Source organism: Pleurodeles waltl, chromosome 4_2, assembly GCF_031143425.1.
Source record: "Pleurodeles waltl isolate 20211129_DDA chromosome 4_2, aPleWal1.hap1.20221129, whole genome shotgun sequence".
Lineage (NCBI taxonomy): Eukaryota > Metazoa > Chordata > Amphibia > Caudata > Salamandridae > Pleurodeles > Pleurodeles waltl.
In genome coordinates, this window is record NC_090443.1 from 1,054,696,112 (window position 1) to 1,054,706,431 (window position 10,320).

Below are 10,320 nucleotides of genomic sequence, written 5' to 3' on the forward strand. Positions count from 1 at the left end.
TTCCACTGATACATCATAGTTAGGTCTGGCTTGAGAGTGCAGCTGTCTGCTCGTCCTACTGATTAATGCACAGTGTGAAAGTGAGCTTTGGATCAGCCTCCTGCAGCCATTGGCTTTTGTATGTCCACCCCTACTATCCATTGCTTAGAGACATTGTCCATCACATTAGCTCTTCCCAGAAGAATGTTTCTCTCTCACTATAATGCTATGTGGTGTATTATTCCATTTCTCAAATACTGGATCTTTTATAGTGTTGCATGCTTGAATCATCCCCGTTGCAAGCTGAGAGGGTCCCACTTTAAACATAGAGATCAGTGCAATGTTAAGCATAGGCAGAATGCTTTGTCATAGTCACAGAAGTAGTCTATTCGCGTCATTTAAAAAAAGATTGGAAGTTCAGCCAATCCACACTCCGCACGTACACCCTTCTCCTTCCAGGTCACCATGCTCCAATTTCTATTGCACGTTGAGTGTGAAGAGAGTCCTGTGAACTCTGCTTAGTCACAGATAAATGGGTTCTTCCTTCTTCATTGTGGAATTCTGAGAAGAGAAGATATTCATCTTTAAAATCTGTTATTGTCGAATCGGATAGTTATTTTTAGACCACTTGGAACCTGTGACAGACTTTTTTCTGAGGGCCTCCCAAAAGGACTGCATATATTGCTTATATCCTACCCAGGGGTGTGGAATTTAATAAATTATCTACCTGTCCGTGGGATAGGTTGCTTCATAAATCTATTTGTCCTGTAACAAAATATCCTGGTCCCTTTGGTGCCATGTAGTGCGGCGACAGATGCCAGCAGTCTCCTTAAACAAAGGGCTCTGGTAATAGCATCTCTGATTATGCCAGGGCTCATACTATAGTAGCGTTTGAATACCAGCAAATCTCGTATTTTGCCACCTTTCCACAGATGTACGTACTGAGGCTGTAGTTAGCAGTAAGCAACAGTTCAGGTTTGGAATGTCCTTTCAGTCTGTGCAAACCTACAAATTTGGCCGTTTTAGGGATTTTTTTAGGGAACTTTTCTCTAATTGTTTTACATACTGAGAAAGCTTGGACATTTATTCCCGACAGCTGGGGGGAAGAGGGGGTTTAAGTAATTAGAGGGAAAGTGACCTTGTATATTTTTGCATGAGCAAATCTAGACATACATATTTGCTTGAGGTAAAATGTAGTTCACAAACATTTTCTAGGATTCCCATTTCCTGGCCTACCTCTGTAAATTCTTTGTAATTCATGAGTCGTAAATATGCACTAATGCAAGGAAATATATCATGGGATCACTTTCGTGACTTCCTTTTAAGAATTGAGCCCCTAACTAGGCCTGGTGTTAACCAAGACCTTTTTGTTTTAATTAAAATTCTATCGGCTGGCTTTCCTGTGAGTGGCAGCATTTTAATGTCTCGCAAGGAGCATGTCTGTACACAAAGTAGTTTTGTTCCATGCCAGGAACTACTGTGGCAATGTGTGCTTTTTGAGGCCAAAACATATTTTTGCTTTTGCCAATGTTTGTTATAATAGTGAGGGCACGGCAGCTTCCACAACAATAAAGCAAAATAAATAAATAAACAATATAGTGCCAATTTGAGAATGTCACTCCAATAGCTGACTCTCTTCTGGACAACATTAAGGGAGAAGTCCACACTCAGTGGAAGTGTCCAAGGGATTCCGTTGGCCAGTGCCAACAAAAGAAACTGGCTGCTTTCTGTGGGACTTTAAGGAACCTACACAAATGACAATAAGAACAATGCCAATAATGCTGTTTGGTTAGAAGCACTAACTTTAGGATCAAATCTGTTTATTGTTTTATAAAATTATAAACATACAAAACGCACCGATCACAGGACATAACATGCAATGTATCAGCACCGAAGGAATGCCATATCTTCATACAAAGGTCTTTCTCGCGAATGCCCAAACCATGCTCAGAAGAACCCCCAGCCAGACCTCTTCTTGCTGAGCCGTGAGAAGCACTAACTTTAATGAAAAACCCAGTCCCAATAACTGCAGTCGTTCTAGACTGCACGAAAAATATAAAGCTAAAGCACCCCAAAAGTCTCCGGCTTGTTCTATGGTCACCCCGTGCAGACCGGGGAAATGCAGGTGACCAGCGACGGTAACAATCCAGCAATCCAAAGTCTCCATGCACTGTGCCACCTGATAGGGCAAAAGGCTTGACACTATCGCTAACCTTATTATTCTTTTTCTTCTTCTTTTGCAGCAGTGTCAATCAGGGCCCCCAAAACCCTGCCAATTCTTGCAAGATATAAGAAAACAATTCTTGTGGAGGAGGAGAAAACGTCTTTGGCTATTATTGACTTAGCAATAGACATTACACCAACAGAGTTTAGTCAGTTGGTTGGTGCCGCTCCACTGCGCTGGCAAGATTGGCCATGGTCGACCTCTTTTAGCCTAGATGTACAAAGTAGAATCGTATAAATGCCGCATACGATGGAGAGTCTCTTTTGGAGGCATGTAGATAAAACACTCCAGTGAATCAAATCCAATACAGACATTGCTAGATCATTAGGTGTCCTACAACTAAGCTGGCTTCAGCCCTTTTGTTAAGCACGGGGAAGGAGTCAATTCCCTTTTAGAGGAGGTTACTAACCTTATAGGTACCAACTGTATTAGCCGGTCCAACAGAAATACAAGGGTTATGCACAGCAATATAAACCACCACTGTCTAATGCATGGGTACTCCAATTTTTTTCTCAGGGGCCAAAAGTACAGTCTGGTTTGTGGCCGAGGGGCGCACCGATGGGCCTGCACTAGAGTTAAAAAAAAAAGAAAAAAAAAAAGAAAGATCACCACCTTGATGCGCCAGACCATGAAAGTGCCAAAAAGGGGTAATTTTTTAAAGCTTTGTTATTTATTTAAGTCAATGGACATTCCTGCTATTTGCTGCTCCAAATAGTCTCACTCAAAATGTCACACGTAAAGCATTGAAATATCACACTTAACCATACCGGAAATAAATAAATGTCTCAAACGAGTGACCTGACAAGAACAAATCCATTGAGGATTTATAAAGCGCTGGAGTTGCTAACTGCTTAGCGGAGATCTGAAAAGGAAGAAGAAAGCACTTGGAAACAGTGGGGAAGGAAGGAGAAAGCAGTGAAAAGAGGGAAGAGCAAGGAGAAAGCACTCAGAAAATGGGGGGGAAAGGAAGGAGATGGCAGCGAAAAACGAGGGAAAGCAAGGAGAAAGCACTCAGCAATCCTACCTTGAATGGAGCACCAAGCTGGTTTGGGGGCGGCGAGGAGGGAAGCAGGCTGGCTCCCTGCTGCAGTCCTCAGTGGCGTCCGAGAGTGTGGGTGAGAGCAGACAGCATCAAAAGAGCAGGCTGCGGACAGAGATGTGGTCGTCAACAAGGCAGCAGGAAGCTTTCCAAAAGGCCGCCATAAGTCAGCTGTGAACGCTGACTTTTAAAGGGCCTCTGCTTCCCGCCAGTGCCATGCGTGACATCACAGAGGCTCTCAGTAAACATGGAAGAGGGCCACTGGAGCTTAGGCAGTGAAGCTGCTATCGCGCATTGCTCCAGCAGCCCTTTTTAGGGTTGAGCCTGCGTCGCATGTGCTTGTGCATGAGTATCACTTGCAAGACGCTTTAGGAGTTAGAAAAGGGCTCGGTGCCCCGTCCACGTCACGTCAGTGACTTTCATTGGTTCGTGGGCTTGCCTGTTAAAATCGGCTTGCTTTCATTAGTGGAAGGCACGCATACGTCATGCCTTTTCCGATGGTTAGTCCTCATCTAGCAAATAGACCAAGTACTGAAAACATGCGTGGCTCGCTGTTTCCCGTCAGGTTTGTGGACTACTTTTTCTCCATTTTCGCAGCGCGATCTCACTTGGCAGAAGTCGAGCGCTTTGCATAATATCGACCCTGTTACATAGTTAATTGCACTTTTGGCGGTTACGTACATAATTGCACTTTTGCCGATAGGTTTCATTACCAGTGTACTGAAGCAGCACGATCGCATATGTTTTTTTATTTTTTTCTTTCAACGTGGCAAGAAAAATCCGGTTGGGAGTTTACAAGTGGTAGTAGCTGTAACTCGGACAAATGCAAGACCCTAGTACATTGCAAATGCTTGTTTGTGTTTACTGACCATCTTTTGTGTAACACCAGTACATTGACTGCAAGGTCCGCGGGCCACCAAGGAAGGTGTACTCTGAGTACCACGGGTCTAACCATAAGGAGGCCCCTGAAAAAATCGACATATCCATCATGGGGCAGTGAACACTAAAAAGTACAGTGGTACTATAGAAGCAACAGTCACAGTGAATCAAGGAATGCCTATATGTGGAAGAATCTCATCTTTTTACAAACAATGGCCCGATAGAACTCCCAATCGCTGGGTACTGGACTTCACAAATTTTGGGCACATGCCCCATTGTATTCAGAAAGCACCACCGTCCGTGAGCCCTACCAACATCTTCATCTGTGACAAGCCGAGATTTGCATTATTTTGCGAAAAGGTGCAAAAGAACAATTCCTCAAATCCCAGCAAAATTTAGGCTTTTATTCACACTTTTTCCCTCATAAAAAACAGATCAAGAGAAAGGATGCCAATTTTAGATCTAGAAAATCAAAACGAGTTTCTCAATCAATTTGCATGGTCACCTTGAAAGAAGTTCTCCACCAAGGGGATTACATGACATCTTTGGAATTGCAGGAAGCGTTTTTTGATATTGCAGTCCACCTCGCTCACAGCAAATACCTAAGTTTTGAAGTGGCCGGTCACCACTATCAGTTTAAAGTCCTATTGTTTGGACTTCAGTCAGCCCCAAGGATATTCGTAAAGTGTATGAGTCCAGTAGCAGCACGTCTTAGAAAGCAAAGCCACCAAATGTGTCAATATCTAGATGTCTGGCTAGTTAAAGCTTGATTCCCTCTCCACCCCCGCACCCTCTAAAAGCCACAACAACATTGACCAGAGACTGCGTGCAGCTCTTCGACAAATTAGAACTTACTCTAAGCAAGAAGAAATCATCCCTAACCCATTCTAGAAAGATCCAGTTCTCAGGTGAACTACTAGATACAGTGGTGCACAGGTGCCCAAGGCCATCCATCCATCCAAAGAGAGACTGGAACGTTTAACTATAATGTTTAAGGGATTACAAAAAGAAAAGTTAGTCACTGCCAGAATCCTCAAGTCATTTTTAGGAATTATGTCCTCCTGCACCCCTTTGATCCCACATTGCCGCCTTCACATGAGGCCCTTTCACGAGGGACTCGACAAACAGTAGCTACAAATAAGGGCGAAATGCATAATGAGGGAAACGTTACATGTTGGACTCAACACAGCTATAACAACGTGGTTGTCTATTCTCCAAGAGAAGGCTATGTTAGCACTACAGATGCTTCTTTGGAGGGCTGGGACTCACACTTGTACGAAATGGTAGTCGCAGCAAGTGGTCGTCCAAGGAGGTACAACTACATATCTGTATCCGGGAACTGGAAGCCATAACGTAACCTAGCCTGTAATAATTTCACCCAAGGATGACGAACTCTCTATTGAACTGAACAGAATTCACAATTATGTATTGCACCAACAACCCAGGAGGAACACATTCCCACCAGCTATCCAAAGAGGCCCAAAAAGATGGGACTGGGCCATTAAAAATCATTTCCATACAAACGCAGAACATGTCCCAGGGGTAATCAATTCTGGGCTGACAACCTCAGTAGACCACTAAAAGAATGTCTTTAATGGTGGTTGCAACAAGCACAACTTAACTGCATTTTATTTTACTGGGGCAAGGCATACCAAACCTGAACTTACTTGTGATCAATGTGGACCAGAATTCTTGTACTATGCAAGCAGGCCCACCCTGGAGCATGGAGTAATGTCTTTTCAGTCAGTTGGTCATGAACATATGCGTACACATTTCTATTCCTTCCAGTGATCAGGATGGTGTTAAAGATGGGAAGAGAGCTGTCTTGCCTCTTCTTATAGGCCCATGGTGACCCAGGCAGCATTGGTGCACAGAGCTACTTCTCCTCTCAGAGCAACCCGGGATTCTCTTGAAACCATAACGGAATCTACTAATCCGATGCAGCAGCCAAATTGTGCATCTGGACTGAAGCTCTTTGAACTTGCCTTCGTAGCTCCTGAAATCAATCAGTTCTCTACCTTTTAGCTATTCCAGAGGGCTGCAAAGAAATGCTCTCTAATGTCGAGGCAGCTTCAAGAAAGAAAACTTTGTAGCTAAATGGAAAGGATTCTATTCTTGATGTGCCAAAGACAATTTGCATCCAATATGGTCTATTTTTTATTTTTAATCTTAATATTATTTACTTTAGTAGCACATGATGTATAGTGCAATCTGTCTTACAATTCTTTGGAGCGTGCATTGTTAGGATTATACGAAGCTGCCATTGTGTATAAACAACTTTAGAACCATAATAAGATCACAGAGATTCAAATTTATCTCATAAACCAAAGTCATTTGCATTAGGAATTAGCATATGTAACCCATCACATTTACCGTTGCTCTTCAGATACAAATGACCATACTAGCTGAAAGTGTTCCACCATGCCTATGACTTAAGCTCCCAATATCATCTTGGCTACAAACATATTGCTGTACCCTTTGCATTTAGCAATATCTGGATTGAGTCATTCATCAGTCTGAGTCCATCTGGAAGCCATTTCATGTTACAGCAGAACACTGAAAAATCCATCTCTATGGTATACAAGAACCATTAAAGAATTCCTTAAAGGTCTATTTAGAGACTTTGCACTAGTAAGACGTCAATGAAATTTGAACATAATTCCATCTCCGTTTATGAAGAAATCTGTCAAACCAATTCACAAGGAAAAATTAACATTCCTATCTTAGAACCTTTTCACCAGTTCAGAGATGAGTCATGCTAAGAATGAATCCACGTTTTATACGTAACGTACCATCCAACTTTTATTTGAACAAGCCAGTAGTATTAATAACTTTCTTTCAAAATCCAATAAACAGCAGAAAGAGTTCTTAATATAGTGGTTGTCAAAATTTTATATTGATGGAAATAAATCTTTCCGACACAGTGATCAGCTCTTAGTTTCCAGTGGTAACACACAAGAAGGACAGTCTCAGGGAATAGCTTGCTGGTTCTCTGCAGCCATAAACCTTTTCATAATTAGGCTGCTTATCCTGTCCCAGGAAATATTACAGCGCATTCTGCAAGAAATGTGTCAACCTCCATAGCTTTGTTTACAGAAGTGACAATTGGGAGATTTGCAGGGCAGCAACCTGGAAAAACTGACACCTTACGCAACAATACTGTCTGGATTCAACATTTAATAAAGATGCAGCAGTGATCCAAGCAGTGCTGCGTCCTCTTTTTGAATAAGATGAGCAAAATGTTCCTCTCACTATTCCCACGATTCATTAACAGCTAGGCATAACATAAATGTACTGTTTGCTACTCTGATTCAAGCATGTGGATGGAAGAAAGAGCCAGTATTGGAGAAAGAAAAAAATACTTACTTGTAAATGTAGTTGCCCAATGTTAATGTCTTCTGTAGGTTCACATGCAGCTGAAACTACTTCCCCCTCAGGCTCACCCACATTCTGCTATTCTCAACACACGTGCGACGAAAACTCAGCATGATGACCTGGGGAGGGAAGGGTGCTGTGTGTTTAATCAGGTGAACGTTGGATCTTTTTAAGATAATGTGAATAGGCTTCCTCCGAGTGTGTCAAAGCATTCTACCTATGTTTAACCTTGTGCTGCTCTTTTTGTTTGCCTCGCGACTCCCAGGTCGACGACTGGGATTATTCCAACGTGAATCTATGAAAGATATCAATATTGGAGAACTACAATTCCTGCTGAGTAACATTTTCTTTCGTATGCAGCGCTTTCATTGCATGGGGGGCTATTTTACATGGGAAAGTTACACTTAAACATACTTCTTGTACCATTCAATCATTTTTTTCATACTTGCATTCTCCATATAAAGTAGCCATATTTTCTTGACATTTTACTTGACTGTAGCAATCTTTTTTGTATTCTTTTGCCAGAACTCGAGTTCAGTGCAAGTGCTCCCCAAGTTCCCCTCTCTCTGTCTACTTTACTCCCACTTCTCCCACTTCTTCCCCTTTTGTCCACTTGCCGCTTGGTTCACATCCCTCTGTCTGCTCTTTCGGTCTGCTCGTCTCTCTCTTTCTGCTCTGATGTAGTGTCACTGTGCCTTCAGCCGACCAGTGGTCCACTTTCCACTACCTCGTGTCTGTCTCTGCTGTTATCCCGTCTCTGTGTCCGCCCCTCTCCCCTCTTGCTGGCTGTGGACATTTTGGCTTGCACTGTTGACTAATACTGGATGTAGGTGTAGTCAGCAGCAGCGAGGGCCTCAAATATAAGTCAATATTCTCATATCTCAATGTATTTCTTTCTGCTGCATATGGCTCAAACACTAGCACTGTGCCTCCTAGTTTATCAAACGTGCTATCTGTACGACGAATGCTAATCCGGCGCGGTTCACCTCAATCTGTTTTGAGGTTTCATTACTTGTGCTAATTAATTTAGATGATTAATTCTTTGGATTTGATGTGTTTCTATTCAGACTGCGGTGATTGGTGATGTATGATTAATTAGATCCTTTTGTGGAAGAGAGCTTGCCTTGATTAAGGTTATGTGCAGTCTTGAGATCCTGGACAGGAGAAAGGTGGACCTGCTCATGATGCCGGATGTCTGACCATTGTAGCAAGCTGGCTCTTTATATGTTATACCACAAAAGAGGTATACTGTTCAAAGAGTCCAGGGGTTCCCTCAGTAGTGGACAGGGGCTTGCTCTAGCAATCCCAAGGTGTTCTCTTAGGGGGTAGTGTGGTTATCATAGAGGTATGTTAGACATCTGCAAATACACACACAATAAATAAAGCAGACACATAACTCAAGAAGGAGAGCCACACCTATTACAGACACCAACATCCTCACTATCAGGTAAGTACGTTTCGATAGAGAAATTCTTATACATTTAGATTTGCAAAGCCAACACTTCTTGCAATTTTCTGAAGCTGCAATGTTATCCTATGGAGGGAAGGCATATACTACATAAAGGTATTTCACAGCGACTTAAAGGACCAATCTTCCAGACTCAAGGTGAGTACGGAACAAGTACCCAGGCAACACCAACAAGTCATCTTGGGCAGCACTGGGGCAGTGGGGTGCAGAGGTGCAAATCAGTGTCGGGTGTCCAATGTTATTCAGTGGGGATTGGTCCAGTCAGAAAGAGGCTGCAAGTGGGGACTGGGGGGTCCAGTCCGGCTAAACTAATGAGTGGACTCAGGCATCATGACACACGCGGACGTAGGGACACCTTTGGTCCTCTTCTCCTGGGGCCTGGGCGGCCGGGTGCAGCGCTGTCCTGAAGCATTTGGTCTTTGTCACCGGGCAGTTGCGGTCAGAAGGGGCTTGCGGGAAGAGGCTTCAGTCGTCACTGGGAAGTCCACAGTTGGTGATTCCAAGGTGGGCTTTGTAGGAAACTGGCTCTTTATACGATATATCAAAATGAGATATATTGTGCAAAGAGTCAATGGGTTATCTTATCATTGGACAGGGGCTTTGTAGGAAGGTAGCCTCTTTCTAGCCTTGTTACCCCCACTTTTGGCCTGTTTGTGAGTATATGTCAGGGTGTTTTCACTGTCTCACTGGGATCCTGCTAGCCAAGACCCCAGCGCTCATCAGTTTGTGGCCTATATGTGTTCCCTGTGTGGTGCCTAACTGTATCACTGAGGCTCTAATAACCAGAACCTCAGTGTTTATGCTCTCTCTGCTTTCACAATTGTCACTGCAGGCTAGTGACCATCTTCACCAATTCTCATTGGCACACTGGTACACCCATATAATTCCCTTGTATATGGTACTTAGGTACCCAGGGTATTGGGGTTCCAGGAGATCCCTATGGGCTGCAGCATTTCTTTTGCCACCCATAGGGAGCTCAGACAATTCTTACACAGGCCTGCCACTGCAGCCTGAGTGAAATAACATCCACGTTATTTCACAGCCATTTTTCACTTCACATAAGTAACTTATAAGTCACCTATATGTCTAACCTTCACCTGGTGAAGGTTGGGTGCCAAGTTACTTAGTGTGTCGGCACCCTGGCAATAGCCAGGGTGCCCCCACATCGTACAGGGCAAATTCCCCGGACTTTGTGAGTGCGGGGGCACCATTACACGCGTGCACTACACATAGGTCACTACCTATGTATAGCGTCACAATGGTAACTCCGAACATGGCCATGTAACATGTCTAAGATCATGGAATTCTCACCCCAATACCATTCTGGTATTGGGGGGACAATTCCATGATCCCCCG